Source organism: Sminthopsis crassicaudata, chromosome 6 (assembly GCF_048593235.1).
Source record: "Sminthopsis crassicaudata isolate SCR6 chromosome 6, ASM4859323v1, whole genome shotgun sequence".
In the NCBI taxonomy this organism is placed as follows: domain Eukaryota; kingdom Metazoa; phylum Chordata; class Mammalia; order Dasyuromorphia; family Dasyuridae; genus Sminthopsis; species Sminthopsis crassicaudata.
In genome coordinates, this window is record NC_133622.1 from 180,544,468 (window position 1) to 180,566,296 (window position 21,829).

The 21,829-nt window shown below is 45.2% G+C and overlaps 1 long non-coding RNA gene across 1 annotated transcript; it reads right to left on the reverse strand.

Moving 5' to 3' along the window:
* Nucleotides 1–1,900: 1,900 nt before the first annotated feature.
* On the reverse strand, nt 1,901–2,813 carry LOC141546939 (uncharacterized). Its single transcript, XR_012483466.1, has 2 exons — nt 2,551–2,813; nt 1,901–2,087 (listed from the first exon to the last, which is right to left on the reverse strand). It is a non-coding gene; the product is annotated as an uncharacterized LOC141546939 (long non-coding RNA).
* Between the last annotated feature and the right edge of the window lie 19,016 nt (nt 2,814–21,829).

Sequence of the window (21,829 nt, forward strand, 5' to 3'; positions counted from 1 at the left end):
TTTTACTCTATGCATTTAATGGAATATGATTCTAAAAAGGGTTTTCTGGGGCTCTTCACCAGCCTGTGCCCAAGGCGTCCAGAACACCCCACTTTAGAGTCTGCCTGAGGGCCAACACAGATTCCAATGATCCCGCCTTCCAAAAGTGTTTGAATATTATCGTTTTCTAATTGAATCTCTAGCCCTGCATTTCTTTTTTTTTCTCCCTGAGGCCGGGGTTAAGTGACTTGCCCAGGGTCACACAGCTAGGAAGTGTCTGAGACCAGATTTGAACTCGGGTCCTCCTGAATTCAGGGCTGGTGCTCTACCCACTGCGCCACCAGCAGCCCCCTAGCCCTGCAGTTCTGTAGGGGTGTTCCCACACCAATGCCCTAACGCATACCCAGAACTGCCAGGTGCTGGGGGAGAGAGGAAGCATTTGTTAAGTTCTTACCGGTGCTGGTGCAGTGATACCCAGACGGAAACCAAGCCATCCTCCCTCAAGGAGCACTCGTTCTAAGACTCCCACGGGGGGAGGGGTGTGTGACTATGCTGTTCTCCTTCCTCACCAGCAATGAGACACGGTCAGGGCACTGATGCCCAGGAAAGGAGGAGGTCTAGGAAATGAGCGGCGACGGCAGGGAAGCTTCCTGAGGAAGAGGATTTGTTGGAGGACTGTCCTCAAGAAAAAAGGGGGAAAGAAGCTACATGGGGCAGTGGGTAGAGCACCGGCCCTGAATCCAGGAGGACCCGAGTTCAAATCTGGCCTCAGACACTTAATACTTCCTGGCTGTGTGACCCTGGACAAGTCACTTAACCCCAACCTCAGGGAAAAAAAAAGGGGGGAGGAGGGCAGCTGCCAGGAGGGAGGAGGAGCCCTGAAGAAGTCCTTGGCACAGGTGGTCCCGCGCATGAACTGTATGGAGACACCGATGAGCTGCCCATCCATTATTTTCTGAAAGCACAATGAATCTTCTTTTTTCTTTTATTATTTTTATTACAGCTTTTTATTTTCAAAACATGCGTGGGTAATTTTTCAACATTGATCCTTGCAACGTAGCAAATGTTTCCCTCCCTTTTCCCCACTTCCTCCCCTGGATGGCAAGTAACCCGATGATGACTATTCAAGGCCCTGGCTCTGGGCAAGTCCCCCGCTAGGTGGAGCTCTTGGCCTACAGCAGTGTGCCCAGAGGGCCTATGGTGACGTGGCACTGGAGAAGCCCTACAAGGAGGCCGGGATGCAGGCCCACTTCCTCCCTGGACCTGCCTCCCCTCCTTCCCCCAAGGTGGAGTCCTCCCAGCTGGGGGATTCTGGGCAGATGAGAGCACCCCCTGCACGAGTCAGCAAGGCCTCCCCGAAACTCTCTCTCAGCCACACAAGCCCACTCCTCTGCCCGTGCCTCGGCTTCTCCGCCTGTTAAATGAAGGGATGGAAGTCGGGGCCCTCTCAGAGCCCTCCATGGTTCTCCCCCACATACAAACAAAATGAGAACAAAAAGCCTTCATAAAAGGAAAAATAAACATTTTTAAAAGGCTGTGGGAAAGGGGTGGAGGGAGAAGTGGGCCCATCAGTGCACAGAAATGGTGGGTCTCGACGGGGGTCAGTGAAGCAGGGGAAGGGGACACGGGACGGCCTAAAAGGGGCTGCTCTGGCCGCGCAGGGGCAGGAGGGGCAGGGCTCCGTGTGGGCCACGATGGGGTTTCGCCATGACCCAGCTGTGACCGGAAGTCCCGCCCAGTTCTGCCCACCTGCCCAGCGCTCTCACTTCTGATAGACAGAAGGGGAAAGGCTGCCAGGGTGACGGTGTCCGTAAGACACATAGACTGGGTCACTCGCTGTCTAAGGGAGGAGGTGGGAGGGAGAAAAATCTGGAACACAAGGTTTTGCGAGAGAGACTGTTGAAAACTACCTTTGCCCAAGTTTTGAAAATAAAAAACTTTATTAAAAAAAAAAGCAGTGAGGGAAGAAGCCGTCTCGGAGCTCGCTGGGTCACATCACACGTGTTGAGACTGGGTGTCTTAGCACTGGAACATTCCTCTTCCTTGCTCTTCCGCCTCCCCCAACACCATTTTTACCGATGAAGAAACGGGGGGAGAGAGCCAACGATCTGTTGGGTGGGCAGGAGGTAAGAGTCAGTGTCTGGTCCCTGACTCTGCTCTCTGGAATTTACCTTCCCGTCTCCGCACTGGGAGGCCCCCGCTCTTCCCTGGGGACCCCCTCCCTGGGCCACCCCCAGCTGGGCCGTCACTCCTGCCTCGGTGCACGCGGGAGGACACCTCCTCCCCGGCCGCAGGGGCCCCTGCTCCTCTCTCCTCCCGGGGGCTTGTGGAGGACCGGAGTGACCGGTGTGTGTGTGGGGAGCGTCCCGGCCGGCCCGGGGCGGGATCTGGTCAGTGCTTTATCTCTGTCTCTGGTCAGTGCCATGAATCTGGGCCTCCCGCCCCTCAGCTATCTCCCCCTCTGCCTTATCTCTTTCCACCTCCTCTGTTTACCTATCTCAATCATCTCCCCAAAGCCAAGGGTTCTGCTCACAGCCACATTCCAGTCAGTTTTACTCTGTTCCTGCTTACTTTACCAATCTGCCTGCTGGTCTGTCTGTCTGTCCCCTCTCCGGGTCTCCCCACGGAGGCTTCCAGACCGAGTCCCCGGCCGCGGTGCGTCTCTCCCCCTCTCCCGCGCGGGAGCTGCACTGCCCCCAGACGGGACGGGGTGCCGCAGGCCCGAGGCTCTCCCGCAGGGCTCCCGTCTCCGGCCTGGCCCAGGCCGCAGGAGCAGTGCCTCTCCCAGGACTGGCGCTCCTTTCTCTGGGAATGCGGCCTCTTCCCCGGTGAGGGAGGCCTCCGGACCGACATGCGCTCAGAGCTACCCCGGCAGCTGCCGCCGGCCTCCCCGTGCCCACTCGGGGCGGCCCTGGGCACGGGCATCGGGGAGAAGGCTAGGGAAACGCTGGCTCAGTTGTGAGGGGCAGGCCAGCGGCCAGTGCCCTTGGGCACCGCCCACTCATTGCCCACTCACCTGGTGGGATGTGACATCCCCCTTCCCCGGGGAGGCAAGATCTACCTGGGGGCAGCCTGTGTGCTCACCTTCCAGGGGAGGTAGGCTGGGGACGTCCACCCTGTGGGCCACGGAGGTATTTACCCAATGCTCCCCCACGGGGCTGGGCAAGGGTGCCACCCCGGAGGCAGCAAATTTTTGTAGTGGCCAGAAACTGGAAACTGAGTGAATGGTCATCATTGGAGAATGGCTGAATAAGTTGTGGTATATGAAGGCTATGGAATATTATTGCTCTGTAAGAAATGACCAGCAGGAGGAATACAGAGAGGCCTGGAGAGACTTAAATCAACTGATGCTGAGTGAAATGAGCAGAACCAGGAGATCGTTGTACACGGCAACAACAGTACTGTCTGAGCTTGTACTAGGTTGCCTCCTATGCAACTGCTCCTCCAAGCTCACCCCGTCACCTTCAGGTACCTGCCATTATTCCTTCTCACCTGAAGGCCACAGCAGCCTCCCATTGATCTTCCTGCCTCAAAGGCCTCCCCTTTCTCAAGCCAGTCATTTTCCTAAACAAAGAACTCGCTTTTCCCTCTCAATAGATTCTCCTGATTCCCGAGGGTTGCCTTTTTGGCACTCTCAGGCCAGGAGAAACTGGCTGTTCCCCCTGATGCCCCATCTATTATCATTGTGCCTTTGGGAGGCTGGAAACCTTCTTTACTTTCTTTAAAACTCAGCTCAGACACTCCCTTTGCCGTAAATCCTTTCCTAATGTCCCCATTGTCCTACTCCCAGGGCTGACATCCTCCATCTTTCCCAACAGCCTTGGATGTTTATCTCTATATTTTGTCACAGAGGCAGTGTGGTCCAGGGATAGAGAGCCTGCCACAGAGCTGGGAAGCTGTGGGTTTTGGTCCTACAGGCAATCTTTGTATTTCTCACTTCTCTAGGCAGCAAACCAAAAATACAAATTGGGAGTTCCCTGTATCAGTTAATCAGCAGAGCTAGGGGTTCTCTCTCTATGGGTCTACCTCGTGTTGTCCCCTGAGAGAACATGAGTAGTCCATGGGGGATTTGCTGCACCCCCAAAGCAGGACCCAGCCCATAGTAGACACCTAAAAATGCTTATTAATCAGTGTATTGATCAGCATTGAGTGTTTTCCTGCTTCTCAGATCTTCGCTGTTCCCCTGAGATCCAGGAATGACATGCATGAGGAGCCAAACGATCCTTTGGCTGGGAAAACAGGGGAGCTGCCGTGGCCCCTTCCTTCAGGTTCTGTATCCTTTCCTCAATGGCTCCCGGCTCCCCAAAGAAGGCTGACAGGCTTTCCACAGCACCACTGCCCTATACCCGGAGCGCTAGGTAGCCCCAAGTGGCTGAGCAGGCGAAATTTATGGTGAGTTTCTAGGATCAGATTTCCTTGGGAAAGGTTGGCACCTGGCTTCTGGCTCCAGAAAGTGATGATTAAACCATGGCATGGAGCTGACTCAGCTGCTGCCTTGGGGTCTGGGTCCACTCCTCCCTAAACCACTGTCCCTTTTTTTCCATCCTGGACACATCCACAGTCAGATCAAAGACCTAACCTTGAATCCGGGGCTGGGGTGCTTCCACCTCAATCTATCCCAATCCTTCCATTTTACAGACTGGAAAACTGAGGGCCTGAGAGGTCAGGCAGCCCCTCAGGTCTACTCAGACCTCATCTGAAGGAGGACTGAGCTGTTCTGTTGTGGGTGCCATGTTTAAGCTGGGGAGAATAATAGACAGCCAGTGGGAGTCCATGTCGTCTAAGGAGCAGTTTGTTTAATCTACAGAAAGTGAGGAGTGGGCTAGGCTGGCCTTCAGAAGTGGGATGGTTCTTATCCTGCAAGAGGCAAAACCAGAAGCCAAGTGCCCAGAGACCACTTCAGGCTTGGGGTCCTAATAATTAGAGCTGTCCCAAAGGGTCTTCCAGTACAGGGTGAAACACTGAAGTGGGCTTTCCTTTTCAGAATGAGCTACATAGGACGGCTACTGAGGTCCTTTCAACTCTGAAGTTTGCGGGTTTGGGACAGCCCTGAATACCAGATCTGCTTTAGACCTCTAGTGATTGTGAGATCCTGGGGAGTCCTTCTCCCTGACCCCTTACGGGGCCCCAAGCTCAAAAGTAAGGACAGGTATCAATCTCCCTTGTTAGAGGCTGTGCTCCTCCTAAGCCAATCTTACACATCGCCTTTGATAGAATGTTTATTTAGATTTTGTTAATTAGGGGAAAGAGGAGATTTTTTGTCTCAATTGCTACCTAGCCTAAATCACTGAATGAGGGGGACAGCTGAGACCTGTTGAAGACTTTTAAAAAATAATAGCTTCTTATTTTTAAAATGTATGCAAAAAATAGTTTTCAACATTTACCCTTGAAAAACCTTATGTTCCAAAGTTTTCTCGCTCCCTTCTCCCATCTCCTCCCCTAGACAGCAAGCAATTCAATTTATGTTAAACTGGGCAATTCTTCTATACATATTTCCACAATTATCATGCCGCACAAGGAAATCAGATCAAAAAGGAGAAAAAAATGAGAAAGAAAAAATAGCAAGCAAACAACACAAAAGGTGGAAATACCATGCCGTGATCCACATTCAGGCCCCATAGTCAGAGCAGATGGCTCTCCCCATCCCAAGTCCATTGGAATTCGTCTGAATCACCTCATTGTTGAAAATAACCATGGAAGACCTTAACTTAAAAAGGTCAAGGAGAAAAAATGCATTTTCTCCCACTGCATTGAGGAGCATCTCCATAGTCCATAATCCATGTGACTTTACTGGCCACAGGATCCAGATGCCTCTGGAGGGGAAGGTGAGGCAGGTGACCTTACACAGTCCTCCCTCCTTTAAATCCAATTCTCTTGCATGTCCCTGATGTCATGGGCCTCTCCAAGAACCAAGGACAAACAACAACCTCCTTGAAGGTCAGAACTACCTCCTTTCTGCATTTTTCCCCTCAGTGCTTTGTACAATGCCTGGCCTTGAGCAGTTGTTAATAAATAAATGCTTGTGGATGATTGCTTGCCATCACATATAGCTTTATAATTTTTATATTAAATACAATATATGTAAACATATTTATACAATTCTCTTGCTGCACAAGAAAAATCAGATTTAAAAGGACAGAAAATGAGTAAGAAAACAAAATGCAAGCAAACAACAACACAAAGAGTGAGAATGTTATGTTGTGATCCACATTCAGCTCCCACAGTCTTCTCTCTGGATGCAGTTGGCTCTCTCCATCATAAGTCTATTGGAATTGGCCCGAATCATCTCATTGTCGGAAAGAGTCACGTACATTGTATAATATGGTTGTTACTGCGCACAATGACCTCCTGGTCCTGCTCATTTCATTCAGCATCAGTTCATGTAAGTTTCTCCAGGCCTCTGAAATCATCCTGTTGGTCATTTCTTACAGAACAATAACATTCCATAACATTCATATTCCATAATTTATTCAGCCATTCTCCAACTGATGGACATCCACTCAGTTTCCAGTTTCTGGCCACTACAAAGAGGGCTGCCACAAACATTTTTGCACACGTGGGTCCTTTTCTCTCCTCTAAAATCTCTTTGGGATATAAGCTCAGCAGAGACACTGCTGGTCAAAGGGTAGTCACAGTTTGATAACTTTTTGAGAATAGTTCCAAACTTCACAGATAGTTTAAGGACCTAAAGGGCAATGCTGGGAGGCAGAGGAATCACTTTTCAGGTGGCGGCTGGTTCTGGATATGCATGCCCTTCATATCTTGAGAATCCAATGCCAAGGAAGGTCATGTGGCCTCCTGGCAGCTTCTCTGGGTAAGCAGAGCCCACAGACAGCTTTGCTGCAGATGGGCAGAATGTTGACTAAGGGAAAAAGGATCAGGAGCTGGGACAAAGCTGCTAGCCAGCTGAAGGGTAGAAAAAGGAAAACTCAGCTTGGAAAGACCTCATCAGTGCCCTCAAGTCCCAAAGGGGAGCACCAGAGAGGAGAAAAAGGGAGCAGGAAGGGGTACAGTGTCTGGATACGAACAAGAGAAGAAATATCTTCATTTGAACTATGTTTGTTTGGGTTGGGGTCCTGTCCCCATTGGTCCTTGAGGGATGGAAGAGTATCCATTGTGCCAGATCCAGTGATATATGATGTGACCCTGTAAGGGCTGAAACTCTTGAGTCAATGCACTGAGGTCGGACAATTGAGCACTTGAGGCTAATTACTGATTGGACAATACTCTATAAGAATATGCTTGGAAAATGGCCCTTCCACTTTGCTGAATTTGTGGCACGTTTGCAGATAGCTGTCATAGGAACTAATGGTGAAAATGCAGTAACAGACATTATGATAAGACAACTTGCTAAAGAAAATGCTAATGAGGTTTGTAGAAGGATTATACTAGGACTACTCAAGGATGCTCCTTTAGAGGAGATCATAAGACACTGTGCCACAGTGGGCACAAATGCCTTTTATAGTCAGGCTATGATGCAGACTTGTCAAGATCACAACATGGGAAGACAGGGTCCCTTTTGGCAAAGACTTCTAGAGAGACTCGTCAATGCTTTCAATGTGGTAAAGTAGAGCATCTGAAAGCTCAATGTTGGCATAGAAACAGAGTGAGAAAACAGGGTGGGAGAACAAGACAATAGAGGCTTCCATTAAGCATCAGAATGATTCAGGGAAACGGGATGAGGGGCCCAGCCCCAGGGCCCAAAACAAAAAACACTTGGGGCATGATGGCAGCCGATGCCACACCCAGAGAGTGCATAAAAGTCCAGTACCCAGACATGACCAATCAGCCAGGAAGCCATCTGATGGGAGAAAGGGATTACAACTGGGGAGAATAGAGTTGTATGCAGCTGGGACAACTGAGATACCCCCTTTAGGTGAATCTGTTCCTCTCCAGCCTATGGATACCTTGCCTCCAGGCACAATAGGCTTGACCATTTCACCTTCTGAGAGTACTTACAAGACAGTGTCCATCCATACACTGATGTGGGAAACTGGAGAATGTGTAGATACTATCCCAGTCACGAATACAGGTAGACAACGTGTGACTTATCAACCAGGAGAAGTAGTAGCATCAGGTTTACTGATACAGAACCCTAATAAGCAACCTGGTGATAGTCACCCACTTTCAGACTCCAAGAAGCAAAATCCAGGAATATACTGGACAGCAGCCGTAACAACTGACCAACCTATGCTCACTATCTATATATCTATATATCTATATAAATGGCATACCATTAGAAGGACTGATGCAGATCACACAGTCATTAGAGGGGCCAACTGGCCCAGTCACTGGCCAAAAATTAAGGTAGACACCTACATGTCTGACATAGGAGGATCAATAGCAGCTGAAATTAGTGCTACCCCTTTTATAGTTGAAAAAATCCCCATCAATCTGTGGGGAAGAGACATTTTACAACAAGTAGGATTAAAAATGAGTACTTTGGTTTTTTAGGCAGGGCTGCTGTTGAAGGCCTGCCACCACTTTCACCTGTTCCTATCCAATGGAAAACTGATTCACCAGTGTGGATAGAACAGTGGCCCTTAGGTAGCGATAAAATTCAGGCCTTACTAGGCATAGTACAGAAGCAACTTGACCAAGGACACTTACAACCTTCTCTAAGTCCTTGGAATTCCCCAGTATTTGTTGTAAGAAAGAAATCTGGAAAATGGGAGGATGTTGACTGATTTAAGAAAGGTAAATGTACAGATGGAAACTATGGGAACTCTTCAGCCTGGACTTCCATCTCCTACTCAGTTGCCAAGAGAATGGCCTCTGTGGGTTATAGACATTAAGGATTGTTTCTATTCTATCCCTCTAGATAAGGAGGATATGAAAAGATTTGCCTTTTCGGTGCCCAATGTTAACTTAGCTGAGCCTTATAAAAGATATGAATGGACAGTTTTGCCACAGGGAATGAAAAATAACCCTACTTTGTGCCAAATGTATGTTGTTGTTGCTCTTACTCCAGTAAGAAAATCATTTCCAGAAGTAATGTTATTACATTACATGGATGATATATTGGGATGTGCACCTGAGGAACAAGTGTTAGAAGCGTGTCTACAAAAGACCATAGAAACACTAAAGAATTATAAATTGCACATAGCTCCAGAAGAAATTCAAAGACATGCTCCTTTTCAATATTTAAAATATGAGATATACCCTAAGGTGCTTATAATACAGAAACTTTCCTTAAGAACAGAGTAGGAGATATCCAATGGATGCATTCAGTGTTAGGCTTAACTACCTATCAGTTGCAACCATTATATTACATTTTAAAGGGAGACAGTGCTTTAAATTCACCACTCCAGCTTACAAAAGAAGCTCAAGAGGCTTTAAGAGAAGTTGAACTGGCTTTATCCAATGTGATTGAGTCACTCAAAAACCCTTGGAAATATCAGTTTTTTGCTACACAAGAGGCACCCACAGCAGTCCTTCATCAAGGAGACAGTGTGATTGAGTGGGTGAACCTCCCAGGACAACCAGAACAAAGCCTTACTCAGTGCTTGTGGCTAGAATTTTGTTAAAGGCCATTAAGCAAACAGTACAATTATCTGGGATAAGACCTGACAAGATATACACCTTTTATACTAATACACAAGTTAATGTGTGCTGTGAAATCATCCCAGAGTGGCAAATTTTATTAGCCATGGCTCCAAATTTTACACACGGGTCTCCATTAAAGATAACCAGACTATTACGTAATTGGCGATGGATTTTGGAAGGTTTCTAAAGTTCCTCTTAAAGGACAAACTATCTTTACAGATGCATCCAAACATAATATTTGTGCTATATACTCTCATGACTTAACTATAAAGAGAGTAGTCAGAACTCCTTTTCAGTCCTCTCAGCAGAATGAATTGTATGCAATCATTCTAGCTCTTGCTTATTATCCAGGAGACATAAATATAATATCTGATTCTCCTATTTAGTAGGTGTGGTATAAAGAATCGCCACAGCCCAAATAAAATTTGTAGCCTCCAATATATATCAGCTCTTTAAGGAACTTCAAGAGCGAGTGAGAAAGAATCCAGGCCAGATTTATATCTTGCATGTCCACTCACATAGTGGACTTCCAGGTCCTATTTTTTGATGCTAATTCAAAGGCAGATAGCCTTCTAACCATGTTGGCCAATAGTTCTTTATTTCAGAAAACCCAAGAATCTCATTCTAAATATCATCAGGCTGCTCGAGCTTTATGTTTACAATTTGGGATAAGAGAGGAAGCTAGGAGCATAGTAAAAGCCTGTACAGCTTGTATTTCTTTTCAGGCTCCTATGCTCCCTCCAGGGAAGAACCCTCATGGTTTGAGACCTAATGAAATCTGGCAAATGGATGTGACCCATTATAAATCTTTTGGTCATCTGTCTTTTATCCACATTGTGGTAGACACCTTTTCAGGATTCACTTTTGCAACACCAGCAGCAAAAGAGACAGCCTGAGTAGTCACTGAATTTTTTATAAAAAACATTTGCAATTATGGGTGTGCCACAAGCAATAAAAACAGACAATGGACCTGCATATACTTCTAAACATTTTGCACACTTTTGTGCAGTATAAGATTTTATACACCACTGGCATACCCTTTAATCCTCAAGGTCAGGCAATAGTAGAGAGGAGAAACAGAGACATTAACATGCTCCTCCAAAAACAAAAGAAAGGGGGAGCCACAGGTAACCCTAGAGAACTTTTAAATCTAGCTCTTTTTTGATGAAGATGCAGTGGCTCCGGCAGACAATTTTATAACACACCAGAAGGGCAGTGTCCAGTGTGAGCAGCTCCACTACCTTTAGGTAATCTCCAGGTGATGTAGAGAGACCCAGAAAGTGGTGAATGGAAGAGACCAGATAGGTTATCTACTTGGAGGAGAGGGTTTACTTGTATCTCCACAGATGAAGAAGGAATCAGATGGGTGTCAAAGAGCCGTATTTGCCTTGTCCATCGGAGAGAGATGGAGCAGACCCTTGAAACAAAGGCAAAGACCCAAGAAACATTGGGTGGTTCCATCACTGACTATGCCCACCACTGAAAGAGCATGGCAGTTATGGCGTTTGACTCATGGTCATTAAGAATTGTTGGACTTCAAAATCCTCAGGAATCATTGGAATCCCTGAGACATGAAAAGATTGTTGTAGGACTTCTAAACTCTCAGGAATCATTGGATTTTCTGAGACATGATAAGACTGTTGTAGGACGTGAAAACCCTCAGGAATCATTGGATTCTCTGAGACAAGATAAGACTGTTGTAGGACTTCTAAACCCTCAGGAATCATTGGATTCTCTGAGACATGATAAGACTGGTGCGAGACTTGAAAACCCTCAGGAATCATTGGATTCCCTAAGACATATATGTGGGGATCATTGGATTCCTGACACATGAAGCAATGGACAATAGATTGGTTTTGGACTATCTCTTGGCTGTTGGAGAAGACATATGTGTGACTATTGTTTATATACCCTCCTTCTAGGACTTCTGGAAATCTTTTACAAGACCATGTTGATTTATATTGTTTGTTATACCACTACTTGCATGTACAATTCATGTTTGTTACACCCCATTGAGCCTGCACTGACTGTGAAGAGTTATCACTAATAGCCTATGCATTATTGCTATGTGCTTGTATAATACCTCCCCTGCTGATAGGTTTGTACATACCTGTTTCTAGTAAGACCCTTCAGCCCAGAAACCCACTAGCAATCCCCACTTCTCTTTGATGCTTTTCATCTCCCTTTCTGTGGTGTCAGGGATGGCATGACCACCTCCTTTTTGGTGTTTTCACCTCCTTTTCTGAGAAGTCAGGGATAGTATGACCACCTGTGTTCTAAAACAAAAGAAAGTGGGAGATGTAAAAGACTGAAACGCTTGAATCAATGCACTGAGGTTGGACAATCGAGCACTTGAGGCTAATTACTGATTGGATAATACTCTATAAGAATATGCTTGGAAAATGGCCCTTCCTTCCAAATCACTATTGATCAGAGAAATGCAAATTAAGACAACTCTGAGATACCACTACACATATGTCAGATTGGCTAAGATGACAGGAACAAATAACGATGAATGTTGGAGGGGATGTGGGAAAACTGGGACACTGATGCATTGTTGGTGGAGTTGTGAAAGAATCCAACCATTCTGGAGAGCAATCTGGAATTATGCCCCAAAAGTTATCAAAATGTGCATACCCTTTGACCCAGCAGTGTTTCTACTGGGCTTATATCCCAAGGAAATACTAAAGAGGGGAAAGGGACCTGTGTGTGCCAAAATGTTTGTGGCAGATCTTTTCGTAGTGGCTAGAAACTGGAAAATGAACGGATGTCCATCAATTGGAGAATGTGGGTAAATTATGGTATATGAAGGTTATGGAATATTATTGCTCTGTAAGAAATGACCAGCAGGAGGAATACAGAGAGGCCTGGAGAGACTTACATGAACTGATGCTGAGTGAAATGAGCAGAACTAGGAGATCACTATACACTTCAACAATGATACTGTATGAGGATGTATTCTGATGGACGTGGAAATCTTCAACATAGAGAAGAGCTAATCCAATTCCAATTGATCAATGATGGACAGAATCAGCTACATCCAGAAAAGGAACACTGGGAAATGAGTGTAAACTGTGAGCATTTTTGTGTTTTGTTTTGTTTTGTTTTTCTTCCCAGACTATTTTTACCTTCCATATACAAACCTTCCTTTGCAACAACAACAACAAGATTCAGTTCTGCACATATATATTGTACCTAGGATATACTATAAGATATTTAATATGTATGGGAATGCCTGCCATCTAGGGGAGGGGGTGGAGGAAAGGAGGGGAAAAATTCAGAACAGAAGGGAGTACAAGGGATAATGTTGTAAAAAAAAAAAAAAAAAAATTACCTATGCATATGTACTGTCAAAAAAATGTAATAATTATAAAAATTAATAAAAAAAAATTAAAAAAAAAAGGAAAATGGCCCTTCCCACTGTCCTGTACTGGTCCAATCGTTTGGTGTGTACAGAGAATTATAGGAGAGACTAGGAGGTAGAGGGAGACTAGCCAGACTCACTCTGCGAGGGAGACGAAGAGAGGTGTGAGGTGGCAGAGATTCTGCTTTCATCCCCTTGACTTCTACTGATTCTAAGGTATCCAGGGTGCTAACGTGGTTGTCACATGACCCTACTCCCTTGATGGGCCATTAGCATATGGGAATTGAGTCCCAAACTGTCTATCTGGGAGGGGGGTCCCTCCCTTGTTTGTTTCTAGTCTTTCCAGACACGAGCTCCAGTGGCCATAGTCTCCATGGACAAATGAGAGTGGCAAAGGTTTCCTTTGCTAAGGTTTCCTTTGCCACTCTCATTTGTCCATGAAGACTATGTAACTGGTAACTATGGCAGGACCTCCATCTGGGTCCTGGGACTGTAAATGAAATGAGGGGGTGGGGGAGGGGAGCTCCCAGAACAGTCTGCAGGCTCTCACTGGGCTCTAGAGTGAGTCATTTACATGGAAAATGTGCATTTTACAATGTGGAAAACCACTCAACCTGACAAATGCCTGCCCAACCCTCAGGGGCGCCATGTGGGAGCCAGAACATTGTGGTTTCTTCTTCCTCCAGTTCTGGACTTGTAAAGTTGGGATAATGGCAAACAGGCTCTCTCTCAATGGAAAACGTGTATATTGATGAGGATCTGTTCAACTTGGACTGGCTCCAGCCCAAGAATTCCCTGCCATGGCAGCCCTTGTTGAGAATGCCTCAGAAGGTTGGGGGTGTGTGGTTCAGAAATGGTGAAGGGTCACCATTTAATAAAAAACGCTAGAGAGATCTCTGGAAAGAAAGCAAAGTTTATTATACTTTTTTGAGAGAAGGGTGAAGGGGTCCCTTGAAAGGAGGTAGAACCTTCTGCGGAAGGATTGACACTTTTAATCCCAAATGCAAATACCCCCTCCCTCCCACCACTGACCCTCATCCTCATTGGCTGAGGGTCTCACATTCTAAATTCAAGAAATTGAACTTGACCAATAAGTACAAAGTTGCCCATATTTGACTGAAATAGGGAGAAAATGATGTCATGGGAGGAGAGCAGGAAGGGGACTCAAGTATGCCCTTGACTCAATCCGCAAAGTCCTTCAGGCCTACCCAAACTCTGCAGCAGATGAAGCCTTCCTCGATTTTCACAACTGTTTTGAAAGATCTCACCTCATCTCTTTCAGGAGTAACCTTCTTGGAGCCATGCAAACAATGGGCTAGGGTAGGGATGAGGTACAGGGACTCACATACTTTCTCAGTCAGGCCCCCCCCCCCACTATCTTCCTCGTCTCCAAAATGGGAATGGTTCAGTATGGACCATAGATTTCACACCACAAATAAGAAAGAATATCTCTGATCCCCCCTTTTCCCAAAAGGTACCACTCTCTCAAAATCCAGAGGATGGATAAACTGTTGGATAAGGAAGTCACATGCCCAAAGATGGAATCTTAGCAGGAATTTAGCTGGATTAGGAGATCTTTTTGGAATGTGGTCTGAGTGGAGGGATGGGCAAAAGGACTTCCACCCTGTTCTAGAAAACCAGGAAAGTAGCTAACTCGGGACTAGCTCAGGATCATGAGCTCATTGTGCTCACAGACCTGGGCAAGGAGAAGCTCTGGATGTTTAAAAAAAAAAAAAAAAGCCTAGTGTTTCCCTCTAACACCTACTGCTTAAGGCAAATAATCTCAGATCCCTTCCCTCAGTGGTCTGGGAAATGAGCTCCCTTAAGATACATGATAGGAAAGATCTTTAGAGTCATCTCAGAGAGACTTGACACAGCTGCTTGCAGACTACTCCTGCTGCTAGATGCATCCCTTCTTCCACATACATCCCTTTTTGGCTGGCTTCAGGAATCACTGTCCATGTGGTCAAGGCCATCTCCAGGTAGCCCTCATCCCTGGCTTCCTAAGAAGAATCCCAAGAGATGAACTCCTATTCTTTTTCTGTTCCCCAGAAGTCCCCTTACAACTCAATCCACCTGGGCCATGAGCTTATACCTCATAGGAATTAGATAGATTCTTATTTTTCCTTCAGTGAGTGATTTCACTACAGCCCCCAAGTCCTGGGAAATGTAGTCCGTGACATCCCTACTGCCCGCTCTCTCCACAGAGTTATTACCAATGTTTTTGGTTAAGCAATAATAATAATTTAGCTCAACCCAACAAACATTTAAAAACACATCTAATGTGCACCTGGATTGTCCTAGATGCTAGAGACACATAGCAGATAAGACATGATTTTTACCCTCAAGGATATAACAGCCACTAGAGAGACAGAACTAGTACACAGTAAAGAAACGAAAAGGCGACTTGAAGAAGTTGATAGTGGAGAAGAAGGAGATAGTGGAATAGAGAAGGCATCTTGGAGGAAGTGATGTCTGTGCTGAGTATTAGGACCCTTAATGGCTCCAGTCCAGGCATGGGGAGGTAGGAAATGGAATGTGGAGCTTTGGAGACAACCTGTAGCATATGTTTTTGGCTTTTGTTTTAAATACTGGATTTCCACTTCATTTCTATGTCCCTCCAAAATGGTGTCTTTTTAAAATAGCATTTTATTTTTTCTCATTACACATAAAGACAAATTTTAATATTCATTTAAAAAAATTTGAGTTTCAAATTATCTCCTCCATCCAGTATCACTCTCTACCCTAAGATAGTAGACAATTTGATATAGGCTACATGTGCCTATCATTTTAAACATATTTCCATATTTATCATTGGCCAAAAGAGAAAAAAAATATGAAAAAAAAATATGAGCAGCCCTGTAAAGAGCTTGGAAGCTTTCCCACTAGAGATGCTAGTCCTCCTGAAACCTTTACACAGCTCAGTTTAACATTTATACCAAGGACTAAGGCACAGTTGTAATGCTCACCAGGGCATTAGCTCTAGGGGGGATTCCTGGCTGGCTTGCAGGAGGACAGGATCAGGCATCAAAGCCATTTTGGCAGGTAGGACAATGGATGGTGCTCATAAGATGAACCACAAGAGTTATCAACGTAAAAAGTCTTACTCTTAGGCTCAACAAATCAACTTCACAAGTACGGGGTGGAGAGGGGAGAGGGCAACGATGGAACAGCATGTTGTGTGAAAGAGACTTGTGGATGTGAACTGAGACAGCAGGGTGACGTGGCCACCGCAAAGCTAATGCAATTTTGGGCTGGATGGAGAGAAGGGAGGCAAAGTTCCAGGAATAAGATAATGATGGTCCTGGCATCAGGTTCGGTCCAGGCTGCCTCTCTGATCTCTGTCAACAAACAGAACAAATTAGTCAACTAGTCACCAAGCACTTATTAAGTACCTACTGTATGGAATGGAGAGTGGATTACAATGGGGAGAGACTGGAGGCTGTATATCCAATTAGGAGGCTATTTATGGGCCTTGAACTAAGGAAATGAACGGAAGGGGTGGGTGGCTCTGAGTGACACTGTTTAAAAAGGTCATTGAATGTCCAGAGGAGGACATCCAGGATGAGGGAGGACCTTGAGTCCATGGTAGAGGAGGAACCATTGAAAGAATGGAGGCGGGGTCTGGCTGTGAGAGCTTTCTCTGAGAATATGAAAGCCTGGTCTTCAGAAGGATTAGACTCTCAAGAGTCTAAGGCTGTGTTATAGTAGTGCCACAGTTCTCTTTTAATGTCCTGACCTAGTTTCCCTAATTGTCCTGTTCAGTTACTCGGCCTCAGGTTATAACCATTCCCTCTTAATGTTAGGGTAAAGGTCTTCTATATTAGACCTTAGGCTATAATCATTCCCTCTTAATGTTTGATGGGATAAAGGTCTTTATCCCTTTTAGACATCTTTAGAATATCAGGAGCCTCTCCAGTACCTCCCTCCATTATGTCATCCTCATCCTAGGTTCCTCCCTCCATTAGGACTTCGCCATCCAGGTACCTCCCCCTTATGTCACTGTTCTTGTTACCCCATAAAAGAGTCTTGTATCTGACATTCCCTGCTGGACTCTTGGAGATAATCTCAATCAGCCCTGGAACCAACCATGGATCCATCTGGTCCCAGTAAATCTCTCCATCTAATAAATTATTAAATTGTCCTCTAATCTCTATCTTGCTCAGTCTCTCCGGCTTTACATTATCATTGGACATTTCAAAATGGAGTTATTGAGCCATCCCAAAGCCAACATCTCCACAATGGCCTTCAGCATCTTTCCTCTCAAACCTACCTTCCCACACATACCTATTCCTCTTAAAGGAGTCATCAGTCTTTTAGCTGCTCAACTGTCCACCACAGTGTTATCCTTGGTTCCCCTCTCTTATTCCACCACATATCCATGACCACGTTCTGCCATTTATTTCTCTATAATACCTCTCAAACATGTCCCCTTCTGTTCATTCCCAGAGCCACCACCTTACTTCAGAGACCCGTAAATAGCCTCCTAATTGGACTTTTTTCTTAAAAAAAAAAATAACAATAATAAAAGGCTTATTGATGCTTTTGTACTGTTAATACCACTCATATACACTGTCCTGCCCTTCATCCTTCCTTGTATAAGAAATAAAATAGACCCAGTCCTGCACCATGACTGAGAAGGTATGCTTTATTTCATTCCTGAAATTCATCATGACTCTCCTGAGATGAGGAAAGTATGTTTCATCATCAGTCCTTTGCCCTTAATTTGTTTTATTGTTGAGTCTGACTCTTTGTGACTCCATTTGAGGTTTTTTTGACTGAGATACTGGAGTGGTTCACCATTTCCTTCTCCATTTTTGCAGATGAGGAAACTGAGGCAAACAGAATTAAGTATCTGAGACCAGTTTTGAACTCAGGTCTTCCTGATTTTAAGCCCATTGCTCTATTCACTGAACTATTTTTAGCTGCCTGCAGCCCTTAATTTAAGTTGTATCCTTATTTTTATTTTATTCTATACATACTTAGGAAAAACCAACCCACACATGGACCATGGCTGAGAAGGTATGCCTCATTCCACACCTGTAGTCCACCACTATCAATCTGGAGAAAACAGAATGTTTCTCCCTCCCTGGTTCTTTAGCTGAGATTTAGAGGAAGCTGGGAGGCAAAGATGAGGAGGGGAGTATCTCAGGTAGGGGGGACAGCAGGAGAAAATGATCAGAGCCAAGAGATGGAGCGTCTTGTTCATGAGACAGCTAGGAGGACTGATGTCTTTGGATCAACGACTGGAAAAATAGGGTGTAGGAAGATTGGAGAGTAGGAGGAGAAGTTAAAAGGGGCTTCAAATGCCAAACAGAGCACTTTGTATTTGATCCTGGAGGCTTATTAAGTAGGGGTTTGACATGATCAGACCCGAGCTTTAGAAAATCACTTTATTGGCTAAAAGAAGGATGGATTGGAAAGGGGAGAGACTTAAGGTAGGCAGACCCTTACCTCTCCTCTCCAATAGCTATAACAACCATCACTATCAAGGTGTGAGAGGATGAGAGTCTGGACCAGAGTGGGGAGAGTATGAGAGGAGAGAAGGAAAAATATCGGAGGGATGCTACAGAGGTAAATTGGACAGTCCTTGGTCACAGCTTGGATCTGGGGGATGACATTGGGGTTAGGGAGGGAACTACAAGATGAAGTATCATGCTCAGGAAGATGAAGGGAGGGAAGTGACCACTCAGTGGTGAGGGAAAAATCCTCATCTAGTTCCTGGAGGGAACTTGGGAGGGGTTTGAGGAAAAGGCCCCCAGAAACACTAAGTACAGGGTCCCCAGTATTTGACAAGGTGACCCCCAGCTTCAGTAGTTTCTGCCTCCTTACTACCAAGACGCCCTCAGGTGAAACAATTACAGTGACATCCACCACAACCACAACCACACCATCCACAAGAACTGCAGCCATCAGGGGCAGCTAGGTGGCGCAGTGGATAGAGCACCAGCCCTGAATTCAGGAGGACCTGAGTTCAAATCTGGTCTCAGACACTTAGCACTTCCTAGCTGTGTGACCCTGGGCAAGTCACTTAACCCCAGCCTCAGGGAAAAATAAATAAATAAAATTAAAAAAAAAAAAAAAGAACTGCAGCCATCACCACTACATTAACAACCTCCACAACCATCTCCACCATCACCATCAGCCCTTATATTGAAGGGCTCTTTTAAATCTCTTTATCTCTCTAAGTTCATAAAAGCAATCTTGGGTTCAAATGTATGACCAAAGAATGGCAGAAACTCTGTCTTTATCTCTGACTGCCTCTGTTTCTCTTTCTCTCGGTGGCTCACCCTCCCTGCCAGCCCTTTCTGGAGGAAAATCCAATCTTTGGGTGGCTGGATTTTCTTTGTCAATTTTATGGTCCACAGTCACGAGTAACCAAACTCGTGCTAAATGATCATCAGGTTTTAATAGCAGCTTCAGTGTGGTAACCGTGGGTAAGCAATTAAAGGAACAAAGCCTCTAATTACCAGCTGCAAATGGATGGCAGTAGTAAGTGCAAGGAAATGAGTAACTTCCACTCTTCTGGATTGGAAGGAAAGACCCTCCCCTGGGATGGAGAAGCAGGGGGAGGAAAGGGCTGTGAATGGGGTTTGGCTGCCTCATTGATCCCATTGCTGCTATATACCCAATAATTTTTTAGTTCCCAATCTATTCCTAACCTCCATTTGGTCCATACTGTTCTCTACCAGCCCATATCCTTCTTCATAGTCAGGCAGTGTGGGATAGATTTCTCAAGGTTATTCTGTCCTGTCCTTCTAGCGACTCCACATCATCCCCTGACCCTTTCCGAGAGGCAGGATGCTCTGTGTACTTGGGAAAGAATTTGGCCTTTGTTGGAGGGAGGTGGGATAGATAACAGGACAGCTGGACCTGGTGAATGGTCTAACCCAAAAGTCAAATCATTCCTGGAGGCAGGTCTGTGGTGAAGTCCCCTGATCTTGGCTCTGGGGAGCACATTTTCTCAATGACTGATAAAGGCACTGGTGCTCATTACATTTTCAGATAATGGGAAAGTGGTGAGTAGGGATTACCAGCAATTGGAATGACTGGCTTCAAAAGCACTCTGATCATCTTGAATATTGGCTCAAATCCAGTAAAATGAAATTTAATATAACTAAACCTGAAAGCTTGCCTTTGGGATGACGGGATCTCGTTCCCTTGGGTGCACCTGGGGCTGGGATTTGTCTAGAACATTTGAGACAACTGTAGGGACTATCCCTTTAGGTTTTGGGCCTCAGTGTCCTACCCTGAGGGGGTAGACTAGATGCCTTGTGAGGGCTCTTTTAACTCCAAATTCTGATTCTATGGATTCCTTCACTTAGCTTTCAAATCCCACTTTTCCCTAGTATTATCTCTCTGCTTGAAACCCCTGCACTGGTTGAGATTTCCCGGAATTCAACAATCCTGAGCCCAGCTTTGTGCTTTGGCCTCTAGGTCTTAACTTAAGCCACCAAAACCCTCTGTCTCCTCCCAACTTCCTCTTCAAAGGCCATCAGGATGTGTCCCCACTCACAGGAATCTTTTTGCAGCCATCTAAGCTCTCTTTAATTCTGTCTGTCCAGACCAGAGCCCATGGTCCCCCCTGCAGCCATCTAAGCTCTCTTCAATGCTGATTATCCAATTCAGAGCCCATGTCCTCCTGTTGGGACCTTCTAAGCTCTCTTCAATGCTGCCTGCCCAGCCAAGAGCCCACATCCTTCTGAAGTCATATAATAACAATCTGTTTTATTTTCCATGCAGAATAGAAGCAGCTCGAGGACTGGGTTCCTGTGTAGCACCTAGACCAGTGCCCTGCATTGCTCCAATTCTAATAATCTCGAGTTCATGCATTCATAAATGACTTGAAAGCAATAATTCTACAGCTAAAAGACACCCTAGAAAATCAGGGTTCTTTCTTTGAAGGGAAACAATGTTTCAAAAGCAGAAGGAAGTTTTCTAAAGAAAAAAAAAAACAGCATTTATTAAACGTCTACTGTATCCTAGACACCATTCTAAGCATTTTCCAATTATTATCTCATTTGATCCTCACACCAATCTTGGTAGGTAGAAGCTATTTATGATTTCCAGTTTACAGAGGAGGGAACTGAGATAGGAAGAAAGTAAGTGACTTGCCTAGTTTGTTACCCAGTTTGACTGAAACCAGATTTGAACTCAGGTCTTCCTGACTTCAGGTTTGCATTCTGTTCACTGTGCACCTTGCTGCCCAAAGTTAATGGTCTTCCCACTCTCCCCAGAAGGGATCTCTCTCCTCTCTACTGCACTTAGGCCATGATTGGCCCCAAGCCTTGGGAGGCACTGACGAGCCCTGACCCTCTGAACAAAGACAGGAGTCCGGCTCTTGGTCTTGGATTCAAACAATCATCAGAGCATCTAGGGAACTGGCCCCAATCTGTCTTTCCTGAACTCTCTGATGATCCAAAAGGTCTTCTCTTGGCTCCTCACAAACGATGCTCCCTCTCTCCTCACCACACCATCCTCCCTGCCTTCTCACCTCTGTCTCCTACTGTTTCTGGCTTCTTTTAAAAGGTTGTTCCAGCAGCATTTCTGCATGAAGGCAGTGCTTTATTGATTCCCCCTACCTGTTAACATGCTTCTTCCCATATTACCTTGAAATTAACTTTCATTTATAAATCATTTATCTTGATATTTATAATATTTAATATATCATATTATATAATAATGTAACATAGACTATAATATATAATAATGTAATATATTTAATATAATATATAATAAATTATATGATGAATATGTACTTAGATACCATGAGTAATATAGAATGTATATTTATATGAATTATATATATATATATATGCCTACATATATGTATGTATTCTGGCACTAGCATATTTTGCCTAACATGGTGTAAGGGCTTAATAATTGTCTATTATTTTGTATTATATATGTACTGGTTGTCAAAAGCTTCCTGTATGAAGG